Source organism: Mesoplodon densirostris, chromosome 2, assembly GCF_025265405.1.
Source record: "Mesoplodon densirostris isolate mMesDen1 chromosome 2, mMesDen1 primary haplotype, whole genome shotgun sequence".
In the NCBI taxonomy this organism is placed as follows: domain Eukaryota; kingdom Metazoa; phylum Chordata; class Mammalia; order Artiodactyla; family Ziphiidae; genus Mesoplodon; species Mesoplodon densirostris.
The window spans coordinates 15,927,528-15,943,070 of NC_082662.1; the positions used below are offsets into that span (position 1 = coordinate 15,927,528).

General features: G+C 41.4%; 1 protein-coding gene across 1 annotated transcript in view; it reads left to right on the forward strand.

Moving 5' to 3' along the window:
* Positions 1–15,543, forward strand: part of MICOS10 (mitochondrial contact site and cristae organizing system subunit 10) — a 35,021-nt gene that overhangs the window by 3,073 nt on the left and 16,405 nt on the right. The window lies entirely within an intron of this gene.

Consider the following 15,543-nt stretch of genomic DNA (forward strand, 5'->3'; position numbering starts at 1 on the left):
GCGCAGGCTCAGCGGCCATGGCTCACGGGCCCAGCCGCTCCACGGCATGTGGGATCCTCCTGGACCGGGGCACGAACCCGCGTCCCCTGCATAGGCAGGCGGACTCTCAATGACTGCGCCACCAGGGAAGCCCTGAGTTCAGATTTTGAGGGGGTTGTCCCTGAAGTAATGGACGTAGAGAAAGGGCATATGAGAAATGAAGCATAGGAGTGTAATTTTGGGGGACTTTCGTCTAAGAGGCATTTGAGACTATGGAATGAACACTTTTTTTTTTTTGGCTGCCTTAGGTCTTAGTTGCGGCATGCAGGATCTTTCATTGTAGCACGCGGGCTTCTATCTAGTTGTGGCGCATGGGCTCTAGAGTCTGCAGGCTTAGTTGCCCCGTGGCATGTGGGATTTAGTTACCCGACCAGGGATTGAACCTGCATCCCTTGCATTGGAAGGCAGATTCTAAACCACTGGATCACCAGGGAAGTCCCTGGAATGAACAGTCTTCTGTAGTGAGTGTGTTAGTTCCTATTCCTATAGGCAGTGAGGTTATAGAACTGTTTAGAAGTTATAGAACTCTTCAGAAGTTATAGAGGTTATAGAACTCTTTAGAAGCAAGCTTCTTTGGCTGCTTGCTTTTCTAGTACTTCAAAATGGAGATGGAGACTCAGGAACGGCAGCCTGCCATAATAAGATAGAGGTTTTGTAGAAGATGTAGGCAGGGAAGAAGGGCCAAGGCAAGCTTTCAGCTGCATGTTGATAATTTTGTTGTTGTTGTTGTTCTTCAACCTATTAGATAATTTCATATTCTCTGGCTTCAGAGAGACTGAAGGGAGGTCAAGGTGAATGGACAGCTCCCTTGGTGAGCACTTCTCTGTTTGGCACCTTATAACTAAGTGTTTTCATTCTTTTCCCACCGATTTGCTGAAAAATGACTATTTTAATCGTTCGTGTTTAGCCTAGATGTTGTACAGCTGAGTTAAAGAGCCCTCATAAGCATGTACTTTAGGCACAAGTTGTTTTCAAAATTGTTCTTCAAGGATTTACTCTGAGGCTTGAGTAATGTTCTCGTATGATTTTGTCCTATAGGAAGAGCTACATTTATTTATAAATACCACCCCTCCTTTCCTATCATAGGGAAAGCAGTTTTATTTCCCCCATATTCTGGTTTTAAAATATCTATTTATTTGTGTATAATAGGAGTATGTGGGATAGAAGATTTCTAGTATGGTTTGACCTGGTGCATTGAGCTCATTGACTCAAAGAAACAAAACAAAACACACGCCTCTCTGTAATAGGCACAATAGGCCATTGTTTGTTAAACCTGTTTCTCTCTTCTTTCACTTCTTGTTCCTTTCTTTTCCTTTCTTCCCCTCAGATTTTTCCTTTCTCCCTAGTTCATCCATAAGGTTTGAGACTGTCTTTAAAAAATAATAACATTGTTAGCATTTAAGAAGTTCCTAGGTGTCCTACTTATTCTCCATCACGTCACTAAATTTTTTAAAAGCTTTTTTAAAAGATTAATTTATTTTATTTTATTTTTGGCTGTGTTGGGTCTTCTTTGCTGTGCGCCATCTTTCTCTAGTTGCAGCGAGCGGGGGCTACTCTTCGTTGCTGTGCCTGGGCTTCTTGTTGCGGTGGCTTCTCTTTGCGGTGGCTTCTCTTGTTGCGGAGCACAGGCTCTAGGCGTGCGGGCTTCAGTAGTTGTGGCATGCGGGTTCAGTAGTTGTGGCTCGCGGCCTCTAGAGCTCAGGCTCAGTAGTTGTGGCGTATGGGCTTAGTTGTTCCTCGGCATGTGGAATCTTCCCGGACCAGGGCTTGAACCTGTTTTCCCTGCACTGGTAGGCGTTTTTTTGTTTTTGTTTTTTAACACCTTTATTGGAGTATAATTGCTTTACAATGGTGTGTTAGTTCCTGCTGTATCACAAAGTGAATCAGCTATACATATACATATACATATATCCCCATATCTCCTCCCTCTTGCGTCTCCCTCCCACCCTCCCTATCCCACCCCTCTAGGTGGTCACAGAGCACCAAGCTGATCTCCCTGTGCTATGTGGCTGCTTCCCACTAGCTATCTGTTTTACATTTGGTAGTGTATGTATGTCCATGCCACTCTCTCACTTCGTCCCAGCTTACCCTTCCCCCTCCCTGTGTCCTCAAGTCCATTCTCTACATCTGCGTCTTTATTCCTATCCTGCCCCTAGGTTCTTCAGAACCTTTTTTTTTTTTTTTTTAGATTCCATATATATGTGTTAGCATACGGTATTTGTTTTTCTCTTTCTGACTTACTTCACTCTGTGTGACAGTCTCTAGGTCCATTCACCTCACTACAAATAACTCAATTTTGTTTCTTTTTATGGCTGAGTAATATTCCATTGTATATATGTGCCACATCTTCTTTATCATTCACCTGTCAATGGACACTTAGGTTGCTTCCATGTCCTGGCTATTGTAAATAGAGCTGCAATGAACATTGTGGTACATGACTCTTTTTTTTTTTTTTTTTTTTTTTTTTGCGGTATGCGGGCCTCTCACTGTTGTGGCCTCTCCCGTTGCAGAGCACAGGCTCCGGACGCGCAGGCTCCGGGGCCATGGTTCACGGGCCCAGCCACTCCGCGGCATGTGGGATCTTCCCGGACCGGGGCACGAACCCGTGTTCCCTGCATCGGCAGGTGGACTCTCAACCACTGCGCCACCAGGGAAGCCCCCATGACTCTTTGAATTATGGTTTTCTCAGGGTAGATGGCAGGCAGATTTTGAACCACCGTGCCACCAGGGAAGCCCCACTAATCTTTCTTAATAGCTCCTGTATCACCATCTGGAATTTGCAGTTTGTTTCTTTACTTGATTGTCCCTCCCTAGAATGTAAACTTCGTGAGAACCAGAGACTGTTTTGTTCACTGTTGACCCCCAGCCCCTGGGATAGAGGAGACATACAGTAACTCTTGTTAAATGAATGATATGTGTTGCTGAGAATTTTGTAGACTGTTCTCAGCCTGTATCTGCTACTCAGTGTCTTTGTTAACTGAATGAATTAGCATTTAAATTTTAAAAGTCCAAGTAGGGTACATTTCATGTGAATTTCTGCCAGTTCACACTTTGATCATGTGTCCTTGTACTCTTGGAACTTTTACCAACTTTTAATTTCATCTGGGCATGTAAATTATTGTCAGTAATCTTAATAATAAAGTAGTATTAGAAATATTTGGGAGTAGTCAACCAAGAAACATAAACCAGAGAGCACTTTTTTACTTAAACAAGTAGAGCATGATGTTGGTTTAAGTGGTACTGCCAAAGCCTTATTGCAGGAAATTAAAAAGGAGTGAAGAATATTATGTTTTATGAATAGCATGTTCCATTATTTTATGTGAATGCGTCATTAATGGTTTTTGCTAACTTTATGAATTTATTTTTGTTTTATCAGATTTATTGAATGCTCTGGTTTTCTTTCCCACTCTGCTCAAGGGCTGTGCCATTTATTGATATTTTTCCTTGTACATACTGAGTAGTTAGTCTTGTGTGTACCCACATGAATAAGACACACATTCTTGCTAATGAGAATAGGAGGCATAGTATTGCGCTAACACAGGAGTCTTAATAGTTCTGGGACAGAGCTGATGCGCTCACCTTTGCTTGTCACTCGGACTGGATGGGAGGTTTTATCTATTTTCTGTTTCCCAGGGGAAATAAGATCCTAAGAGATGAGAAAATCAGAGTTTATGAGACTTATGGAGGTCCTTCCCTGCAATTTGAGACTATCTAAGCCCTACGAGTGTAGGTCATAGAAGCATTGTCATTGCCCTTAGAGTGCTGTTACAACTCACTCTCGAACGGAGAAGGCCTGTGCTGGCAGGCTGTGACCTCATGACCAAGTTGATGTCTGTGTGGCAGAGGCTATGGCCCCAGATTTGCTGGAGGAAGCTTTGAGGAGAATCTCGTTCCAGTACTTTGTGGATTCATTTGGAGGCCTTGGGAATCCTTAATGTGAAAAAACTGTGAAATTGGCTATGTCCCTTCTCCCCCACATTTCACTCCCACTTTGAGACCAGAGTAAGGAATATCTAGTCTTTTTTGAAATTTTAAATTAATTTATTTATTTTTGTCTGTGTTGGGTCTTAGTTGATGTGTGTGGGCTTTAGTTGAGGCGAGTGGGGGCTACTCTTCGTCGTGGTGCACGGTATTCTCATTGCGGTGGCTTCTCTTGTTACAGAGCATGGGCTCCAGGTACACGGGCTTCAGTAGTTGCAGCAGGTGGTCTCAGTATTTGTGGCTTGCGGGCTCTAGAGCGCAGGCTCAGTAGTTATGGCACACGGGCTTAGTTGTTCCGCGGCATGTGGGGTCTTCCTGGGCCAGGGCTCGAACCCGTGTCCCCTGCGTTGGCAGGTGGATTCTTAACCACTGCGCCACCAGGGAAGTCCCAGGAATATCTAGTCTTAATAATCCATGTATTGGCCAGAAAATCTAAAAGAGGGGAAAGAGATGTCACGGTTGGGAGAGGGATTGACCAATGCCATGATACTTTCCTGAAAAAGGCTGTCCTTGCAAGCCAGGTGTATTAAGCATAAGGAAAAATGCAAGCCATGGATATTTATAAGCAGCCCCTAGAATGTATTCCATTTAATGAACTGTGGTAGCATTCACATGCCTTTCCTTTTCTTTTGCCTGATTTTTTGCATTAGAAGTAAATGTGCCAATAATTACTTCTCTGTGCCTCAGTTTCCTCAACTATAAAATGGTAGTTGTTTACAAGTGATGATAAAATGAGATAATCTCTGTACAGTGGTTAGTACATTACCTGTACTTGGTAAATACTAGCTGCAGGCATGTGAATGAAGGATAGCAATCATAAGTTAAAATAACACATTTGCTCCTATCACGGCTATTGTAGGTGGTATGGAAGTCCGACAATTGGTATTCCAGTTTTATATACATAGTAGTAATAATTAATGTATACTTCTCTAAGCAATTTAATACCAGGCATTGTGGAAATCTCGGGGGAGGGGTGCACAGATGAATAGGCACTGGGCCTGCCCTTGAGGGGCTTACCTTTTTGAGGAATGTGAAAAGGAGGTGGAGACTTCAGAATTCCATCTTAGAGAATTCCATCTTAGGTGCTTAGTAGGTGGACCGGGTGGAGGTCTGCACTTCAGGTCTCAGAAACTGTCCAGGCATCATCCCAGAGACTTTGGCTCCTTCAGGGAGTGATGATAATGGCTACCATTTATTGAGCACTTAATATGTGCCAGACACTGTGCTAAGCATGTTACATTATCTCATTTAACCCTCATAGTCTTGAGGGGTATTTTCCCTCAATATATATATTTTTAATTGTGATAAAATACAAATAACAAAATTTACCATTTTATGGGGGGGATAAATTAGGAGTTTGAGATTAGCATATACACACTACTATATATAAAATAGATGAACAACAAGGACCTTCTGTTTAGCACTGGGAACTATATTCAATATCTTGTAATAACCTATAATGGAAAAGAACCTGAAAAAGTTATATATATACACACACACACACATACATATATATATAAAACTGAATCACTTTGCTGTATACCCAAAACTAACAGAACGTTGTAAATCAACTATATTTCAATAAAATTTTTAAAATTTTAATTTAAATTAAAACATTTTTAAATTGACCATCTTAACCGTCTTTAGGTGTACCACTAAGTGGTATTAAATATGTTCACAGTGCTGTACACTCATTACCATCGTCTATCTCCATAACTCTTCATCTTGTAAAACTGAAACTCTGTACCCAGTTAACAATAACTCTCTACTCCTGCCCATACCTCCCAGCCCCTGACAACCACCACTCTACTTTCTGTCTCTGTGATTTTGACTACTCTTAAGTACCTCATGTAAGTAGAATCATACAGTATTTGTCTTTTTGAGATTGGCTTATTTCACTTTGTATAATGTCTTCAAGGTTTACTCTATTTATTTATTTAGGCTGTGTTGGGTCTTCCTTGCTGAGCGCGGGCTTTCTCTAGTTGCGGCTGGTGGAGGCTACTCTTTGTTGCGGTGTGCGGGCTTCTCATTGCAGTGGCTTCTCTTGTTGTGGAGCACGGGCCCTAGGCCTGAGGGCTTCAGTAGTTGTGGCTCGCGGGCTCAGTAGTTGTGGCTCGCAGCCTCTAGAGCGCAGGCTCAGTAGTTGTGGCACATGGGCTTAGTTGCTCTGCGGCATGTGGGATCTTCCCGGACCAGGGCTTGAACCCGTGTCCCCTGCACTGGCACGCGGACTCATAACCACTGTGCCACAAGGGAAGTCCCATCTCTATATATTCTTGATATTAATCCTTTATCAGATCTGTGATTTGCAAATATTTTCTCCCATGTATGTGGGATACCTTTTTGCTCTGCTGGTATTATCTTTTTTTTTTTTTTTTGCGGTATGTGGGCCTGTCACTGTTGTGGCCTCTCCCGTTGCGGAGCACAGGCTCCAGACGCACAGGCTCATCAGCCGTGGCTCATGGACCCAGCCGGTCTGCGGCACGTGGGATCCTCCTGGACCGGGGCACGAACCCGTGTCCCCTGCATCGGCAGACGGACTCTCAACCACTGCGCCACCACAGAAGCCCCTACTGGTATTATCTTTTGGTGCACAAAATTAAAAAATTTTTCCGAAGTCCAGTTTGTCAATTTTTTCTTTTGTTGACTGTGCTTTTGGTGTCTGAGCAGCAAAAATCTCGTTTCTCATCTACTCTCATACTGACAGTACTTCTGATGGCAGATGTGTGGGTTTTCCACAGTAAGATATTCTCTGACACCAGCTGGGTGCTCCATTACACAATTCAATTCTGACAGTAACAGGATAGCACAGACCCTATGAGTTAAGGGCTTAGTCCCCTAAGACTCTCACTTCAGATGCCAATCAGAAATCCAGATTGTTACCTACGCTTCTGACTGACTGGCTATGAATCAGGTTCCCATGATTCCCTCTTAGGGTTCAGTAATTTGTTAGAATGGCTCACAGAGCTCAGGAAAACAGTTTATTTAGTAGATTACCAGTTTATTACAAAGGATACTAAAGAATATGAATGAACAGCCAGATGAAGAGATACATTTGGTGAGGTCCTGAAGGGTCCCAAGCGCAGGAGCTTCTGTTTCTGTGGAGGTGGGGTGCACCTCCCTCTGGCATGTAGCCCTCTTGGCATGTAGAAGTGTTCACCATCCTGGAAGCTCTCAGAACCCCATACTTTAGGGATTTTTCGAAAGCTTCATCATGAAGGCATGATGAATCATTAACTCAATCTCCAGCCCCTCTCCCCTTCTTGGAGGATGGCGGATGAGGCTAAAAATTCCAAGCGTGACTTGGTCTTTCTGGTGATCAGCCCTCATCCTGAAGCTATGCAGGAGCCCATCAAGAGTCGCCTCATTAGAGTAAAAGTCACGCCTATCACCTAGGAAGTTCCAAGGGATTTAGGAGCTCTCTGCCAGGAACTGGAGGCAGAGACCAATATATGTATTTGTATGATTTCGTATCCAAGAAATCATTGCCAAATCCAATGTGGTGATGTTTTTGCCCTGTGTTTCCTCTTAGAGTCTTATAGTCTTACAGGTTTTTGAGCTGTATTCAGTTAATTTTTTTTTTTTCGGTACGCAGGCCTCTCACTGTTGTGGCCTCTCCTGTTGCAGAGCACAGGCTCCGGACGCGCAGGCTCAGCGGCCATGGCTCATGGGCCCAGCCGCTCCGCAGCATGCGGGACCCTCCCGGCCCGGGGCACGAACCTGTGTCCCCTGCATCAGCAGGCAGACTCTCAACCACTGCGCCACCAGGGAAGCCTTACTCAGTTAATTTTTGTATATGGTGCCAGATAAGGAGAGTCTGATTTCATTTTTTTGCATGTGGATATCCAGTTTTCCCAGAACCATTTGTTGAAAAGACAGGCCTTTCCCCACTGAATGGTCTTGGCACCCTTGTCAAAAACCATTTGACCATATATGCAAGGGTTTTTTTCTGGGCTGTCTATTCCATTGGTCTATCTGTCTGTCTTTATGCCAGTACTACACTGTTTTTTTTTTTTTTGACCGTGCTGTGCAGTTTGAGAGATCTTAGTTCCCTGACCAGGGGTTGAACCCGGACCCACGGCAGTGCAAGCTCTGAGTTCTAACCACTGGACCACCAGGGAATTCCCAGTACTACATTGTTTTGATAACTGTAGCTTTGTAGTAAGTTTTGAAATCAGGAAATGTGTCTCTTGGTTTGTTCTTTTTCAAGATTATTTTGGCTATTCAGGGTCCCTTGAGATTCCATATGAATTTTAGGATGGATTTTCTATTTCTGCAGAAAATATCATAGGATTTTGATAGGGATTGCATCGAATCTGTGGATCACTTTGGATAGTATTGACATCTGGTAGCAAATAATATTCTATGGTATGGATATACCACATTTGGTTTATCCATTTATCAGTTGATGGACATTTAGGTTGTTTACACTTTTTCGCTATTATGAATAATGCTGCTGTGACCAAGTATACCAGTTTTTATACGGACATATGTTTTCATTTCTCTTGGGTATGTTCCTAGGAGTGGGATTACTGGATTGTATGGCTCTTTGTGTAGCATTGAGAAAAACCATTAAATGTTAAGCTGAAGAGTGACGTGGTTGAATGTCTGATTTCAGAAAGGTCCCTGAAGTATTATGAGAATGAATTGGAAAGGGCCAGAATGAGGGCAAGGGGTGTATTAGTATATTATTGCAAAGTCATGTCATAAGTGAAATGATCAGGTTAGAGGAACCCAGAACTAAGATGGGGGCAGAAGGAGTGGAATGGAGATGGATGTAATGGTGACAGTACAGCAGTTATGTTTACAGAACTTGAAATGCAGGCTCATGAGCAGGAGTTGTCAGGGTGATGTCAAACCTACATAAATGGAGAGTGGAATTGCGGTTGACAAGTAGGAGAGGCAGGAGGGGAGCCCAAGTAACATTTTGCAGTTTATTAATTTCTGATATGTCTTGAGATTTGTCACTGGTTATATGCAGCTCTATCAATAGAGATGAAAGTTAATGCTTTGCCATACATTCATCTTCATGAAAAGAAAGGGTTTGGCCTTGTTCCTTCCTTGATAAGAAAGTAGGACAGTAAATGATTTAGCAGCTGACCTACCTTAGAATTAACCAGCAGGTTTTGTGTATTCATCTGCTGATCAATTGCGTATAGTTAAATTGATTGTTTAAGACCATTTTAATGTTAAAAAAATACTATACTGGTCAACTAATCTATAACAAAGGAGGCAAGGATATACAATGGAGAAAAGACAGTCTCTTCAATAAGTGGTCCTGGGAAAACTGGACAGCTACATGTTAAAGAATGAAATTAGAACACTCTAACACCATACACAAAAATAAACTCAAAATGGATTAGAGACCTAAATGTAAAACAGGACACTATAAAACCCTTAGAGAAAAACATAGGAGGAACACTCTTTGACATAAATCACAGCAAGATCTTTTTTGATCCACCTCCTATAGTAATGGAAATAAAAATAAACACAAATGGGACCTAATGAAACTTAAAAGCTTTTGCAAAGCAAAGGAAACTACAAGCAAGGCGAAAAGGCAACCCTCAGAATGGGAGAAAATATTTGCAAACAAATTAACAGACAAAGGATTAATCTCCAAAATATATAAACAGCTCAAGCAGCTCAATATTAAAAAACAAACAACCCAATCAAAAAATGGGCAGAAGACCTAAATAAACATTTCTCAACGAAGACATACAGATGGCCAAGAAGCACATGAAAAGCTGCTCAACTGCTCAACATCACTAATTATTAGAGAAATGCAAATAAAAACTACAGTGAGGTATCACCTCACAGCAGTTAGAATGGTCATTATCAGAAAATCTACAAACAGCAAATGATGGAGAGGGTGTGGAGAAAAGGGAATCCTCTTGTACTGTTGGTGGGAATGTAAATTGATACAGACACTATGGAGAACAGTATGGAGGTTCCTTAAAAAACTAAAAATAGAATTACCATATGACCCAGCAATCCCACTACTGGACATATACCCAGAGAAAACCATAATTCAAAAGGACACATGCGGGACTTCCATGGTGGCGCAGTGGTTAAGAATCCGCCTGCCAATGCAGGGGACATAGGTTCGATCCCTGGTCTGGGAAGATCCCACATGCCACGGAACAACTAAGCCCGTGCACCACAACTACTGAGCCCACGTGCCACAACTACTGAAGCCCGTGCACCTAGAGCCCGTGCTCCGCAACAAGAGAAACCACTGCAATGAGAAGCCTGCGCACCGCAACCAAGAGTAGCCCCTGCTCACTGCAACTAGAGAAAGCCCACGTGCAGCAACGAACACCCAATGCAGCCAAAAATAAAAAAACAAAGCAAACAAAAAGACACATGTACCCCAATGTTCATTGCAGCACTATTTACAATAGCCAGGTCATGGAAGCAACCTAAATGCCCATCGACAGATGAATGGATAAAGATGTGGTACATATATACAATGGAATATTACTCAACCCTAAAGAGGAATGAAATTGGGTCATTTGTAGAGGTGTGGATGGATCTAGAGACTGTCATACAGAGTGAAGTAAGTCAGAAAGAGAAAAACAGATATCGTATATTAACGTATATATGTGGAACCTAGAAAAATGGTACAGATGAACCGATTTGCAGGACAGAAATAGAGACACAGATGTAGAGAACAAACGTATGGACACCATGTGGGGAAAGTGGTGGAGGTATGGTGGTGGTGGTGGTATGAATTGGGAGATTGGGATTGACATGTATACACTAATATGTATAAAATAGATAACTAGTAAGAACCTGCTGTATAAAAAATAAAGTAAAATACAAAAATTCAAAAAAATAAACTATACTGAAAGAGGCCATTGAATAGTCATGGAAAAAGAAAGCAAATTACTGTTTTTCTTTAAGTATCAGTTCATCTCATAAATGTGGGTTACCGCAAAGTATTGGTGGCTCACCAAAAAGTGCCTTTTGGTAGCCTGTGTTTGCAAACTGATACCTCTCCATTTCATGGAGTGATATCAATTAGGCTAAACTAAAATACTTCAAAGATTTTTGGTTGTTTATAGGTTTGGGTTTCAAATTAGTACATGTTAATTGTTGAATTAGTAGCCGTATTTTGTTTGTTATATGTATTTATAAACAGTGTTTGGGAGCAGAAATCCTTTTTCCATTTGCGGCAGCAATATGCCTAATGGAACATTGTGATCTTCCTAGAGGAGAATTTTCTGTTAGAATTGTAGAATAATGTAATTAGGTACTATGTGGAACTTGAAAACATAGTTAAATTTCTGTTTTGGCTGTGGTTTTATGCTTTCCTAAAATGTGGCCTGAAACAGTTTATTAGTAAATATGCTGAATTACTTTTTCTGGCAAGTGCATTTCAGTGTTGAATCCAAGGGAAAATACAAATATTTACTTATAAAAGTCGTTTGGTGTGGTAATATTTTTACCACGGCCATTGACCCACTAGTGAAATGTTAGGGCATTGCTAGATTGGATCCTGTTTATTTAAAGGCCAAGAGAGGGAAAGAGAGAGGAAGTTAACATTAATTGAATACCTGTTATGTGCCACCGTATTTGGCACACTAATATATTATCCCTTTTCTACTCTCCGAGCAATTCAGTTAGGAAGTTTATATTATCTCCTTTTCAGCAAGAAAAACAATGCTCAAAGATACTTGTAGAAACTGAGAAGTTCATTTAAAAATCCACATGAAAATGTAAACAATCCAGAACAAAGTGATTTTTTTTTTTTTTTTGGCTGTGCCCTGAGGCATGCAGGATCTTAGTTCCCCAACCAGGGATCAAACCCTTGCCCCCTGCAGTGGAAGCGCAGAGTCTTAACCACTGAACTGCCAGGGAAGTCCCCAAAGCCATTTTTTAAAAGAAAAACAAAGATGGAAGACTAACATTACCTGATTTCAAGACTTACTGTAAAGCTTCAGTAAACAAGACAGTGTGGTGTTGGAGAAGGGTACACGTATAAATCGGTGAGATTGGCTAGTGTCTAGAAATAAACCCATAAATATATTGTCAATTCATTTTTGACAAAGATGCCAAAGCAATTTAATGGGGAAAGGAAAATCTTTTCAAGAAATTGTGCTAGAATAACTGGGTATCCATAGAAAAAAAATGAACCTCATTATCATACATAAAAATTAACTTGAAGAATCACAGACATGTAAAAGCTAAAACTAAATATTTCTAAAAGAAAGCATAGGATAAATCTTTGTGACCTTGAGTTCAAAAAGATTCCTAAAAAAAAAGATTTCTTAGGTCACAGAAAACAAAATCACAAAGAGAAAAATTGATATGCTGGATTTGATCAAAATTTAAAACTTGCTCTTTGAAAGACACCATTAAGAGAACAAAAAAAGACGAGCCACAGAATGGGAGAGAGTATTTGCAATACATATATCTGATAAAGGATTTGTTTCCAGAATAAAGAATTTTTAAATTTCATCATAAGAAGACAGTCCATCTAAGAAAATTGGTAAAGTGTTTGAAAAGATTCTTTGCAAAAGAAGTTATACTAATGGCAAATAAGAACATGAAAAGATGTTAACATCAATGGGCGTTGGGGAAATGCAAATTAAAATCATAATGAGATCCCCCTATACACCCATTAAAATAGCTTAAAAGACTGACAACATTAAAGGTTTTCTAGGATGTGGAGCAACTGGAATTCTTGTACACTGTTGTTGGGAAAATATAATGGCACAATCATTTTGTAAAACTGGTACTTTCTTATAAAGTTAAACATACCATCTATTCATTCTACTCCTGGGTATTTATTTACTCAGGAGAAATGAAAACATGTTCACAAAAAGTCTTATATATATGTCCTTGAAAGGTGTCCTTGATAATCATAAAGTGAGAAAAGCAAATTTTAGAACATCATGTGTGATAAACGATCCTACTTATATAAATGGAATGATAAACAATAAACTTTATCCAAATTACTTCTTGGAATGATCATGATGATTGGTGGGGAGGATCATTAACTTTGCTCTTTTTATGATGTGAGGAAATAAATGTGAGAACAATTTCTGTTCGAAAGATTATTTACTGAGTTCATTTGTTTCCTACAGTTGAGGACTATGAATAATCTTTAAATAAATATGTTAAGTCTAGTTTTGTTATTTAATAGGTTAGTTTAAATAAGCTTTTCACTAACTTTGAAATTACACTGGTACCTATAAATGAAGTTTCTCATTGATTGACAGGTTAATGGGATTTGCTCTTGGTGTGGACATGATGTCCCATTGTTGCTTTCCTTGTTTGGCCCCAGTTGAATAACTTCCATGAATACATAGACTTACAGAATGATAGATTATTAGAGCTGGAAGGAACCTTAGGGATTCATTTGGTCTAGTGGTTTTTAAATGTCTTCCAAAGTACCCTAGTGGTTGCCACTGGCGGAGTGGGGCTAGGTACAGAGCAGAAAGGGAAGGCCGAGCAAGTGGATTTCTAGTCAGGCTTTCAGCCCAGTCCCCTCCCCCTGCCCAAACAGAGCAACTCTACTTTGATCTGTTGTATTTATATATTTTCTGCATAAGATTTTATTTGGAAAAATAATTTGAATGCTTTTGGGGGAAAAAAGGCTGATAACAGTGATTTCAACCCTTTCATTTAACAGATTGGAAAAATGATGTCTGGAGAATTTGAGATGTGTTTCCCAGGGTCTGTTCATATAGAGTGATTTGTTTGGAACCTGTTTCTTTCTGTTCTGGATATTGGACAGATTTGTCCACGAGACTGCTGCTTTACAACTCCTCCTGGATTTACCCGGTCACTGGGGTCCCACACGCTTGGGACACACACACACACACACACACACACACACACTCTCACACACACACACACACACACACACACACTCTCTCTCTCTCTCTCTCTCTCTCTCTCTCTCTCTCTCTCTCTCTCTCTCTCCTACCACTGACCAGTCAGTAACGTAGTTTCGATCTCGGTTTAAGATAACATTTCTATTGCATGTGTTTGCTTCCTATTTCAGCTAGAGACCATTTCTAACTGAGGAATGGCTATCTAGAATAATATAACTTATATGTTACAACAGACAGGGGAGTTTATTTATCATGTTTTCAAAATGTGGTCTATAGAGCCCTAGAGTTTGTGGGGCCCGTCTGGGGACAAGTACAGGGTTCAGGAGGGTAGGGCCTGGATGCTACTTGGACTCCTCAAATAGCAGCTTAGTTTTATCTTTTGAATGTACTGGGCTTTCACAGAAGATTTCTCTGGAAGAAAGGCTTTCTGCTTTGAAAGAAAGAAGAGGAAGAAGGAAGGGAATTGTGTCCAGCCTCTCACTGTAAGGGTGAGGAAACTGAGGGCCTGCAGTGTTAATCTCCTTCAGCTGGAAAAGCAGTGTGTGGGACATTGAAAGAAGAGTCGGCTGTGGGAATTCCCTGGTGGTCTAGTGGTTGGGACTCGCGCTTTCACTCCTGTGGCCCGGGTTCAATCCCTGGTCGTGTACCATTTGGCACGGTGCAGCCAAAAAAGAAAGAGTGGGCCTTGAGCCGAGTGAGCTTGGGACAGTCTTTGGCTTCTTTGAGCCTCAGTTTCCTCTTCTGTAAATTTGGGATGCTAATCCCTACATGGTTTTTTTTTTTCTTCTTCTGTATGCGGGCCTCTCACTGTTGTGGCCTCTTCCGTTGCAGAGCACAGGCTCCGGACGTGCAGGCTCAGCGGCCACGGCTCACGGGCCCAGCCACTCTGCGGCATGTGGGATCTTCCCGGACCGGGGCACGAACCCGTGTCCCCTGCATTGGCAGGCAGACTTTCAACCACTGTGCCACCGGGGAAGCCCCCTATGTGGTTTTGATGAAGTCCAGGATTAGATAATAACCTAATGGTTGTGAAAGTATTTTATAAACTGTAAACCCCTAGACTGGGGGTGGGTGAAGTACCCCCTCATCCCCAGGGACATTTGGCAATGTTTGGTGCCATGTATGGTTGCCATACTGGGGGATGGGGGAGTGGGGGTACTGACATCTGGTGGATCGTGGACAGGGATGCCGCTAAAACGACAGCACCCACGACAAAGGAGTACCAGCCCCAAATATCAGCAGTCAAGGTTGAGAAATCCTGCCCATGACAAATGTAACTTCTCTAGACTTCTCATTCTTTACGACTCCCCTGCCACAGCCCTGCCAGACTACACTCACCCAACACAGGGTCGAATATTCATACATATAGTACATCTGTACACACAGACTCTTTCAGCAACAAACATAATGGGAAATGAAGTGGAGAAAAAAAGAAAAAGGAACAAACAGGATAATTAGAATGACTTTAAAAAAAAAAATTTGGCCACATCACATGGCTTCTGGGATCCTAGTTCCCTGACCAGAGATTGAACCTGCACCCTCAGCAGTGAAATCGCAGAGTCCTAACCACTGGACCGCCAGGGAAGTCCCTAGAATGACTTTAAAGAAAGCATAGCTTATAATTTTTAGGTCTTTTTTTTTTTTTTTGACTAAATACATACTTGTAAAAAAAAAAAGAACT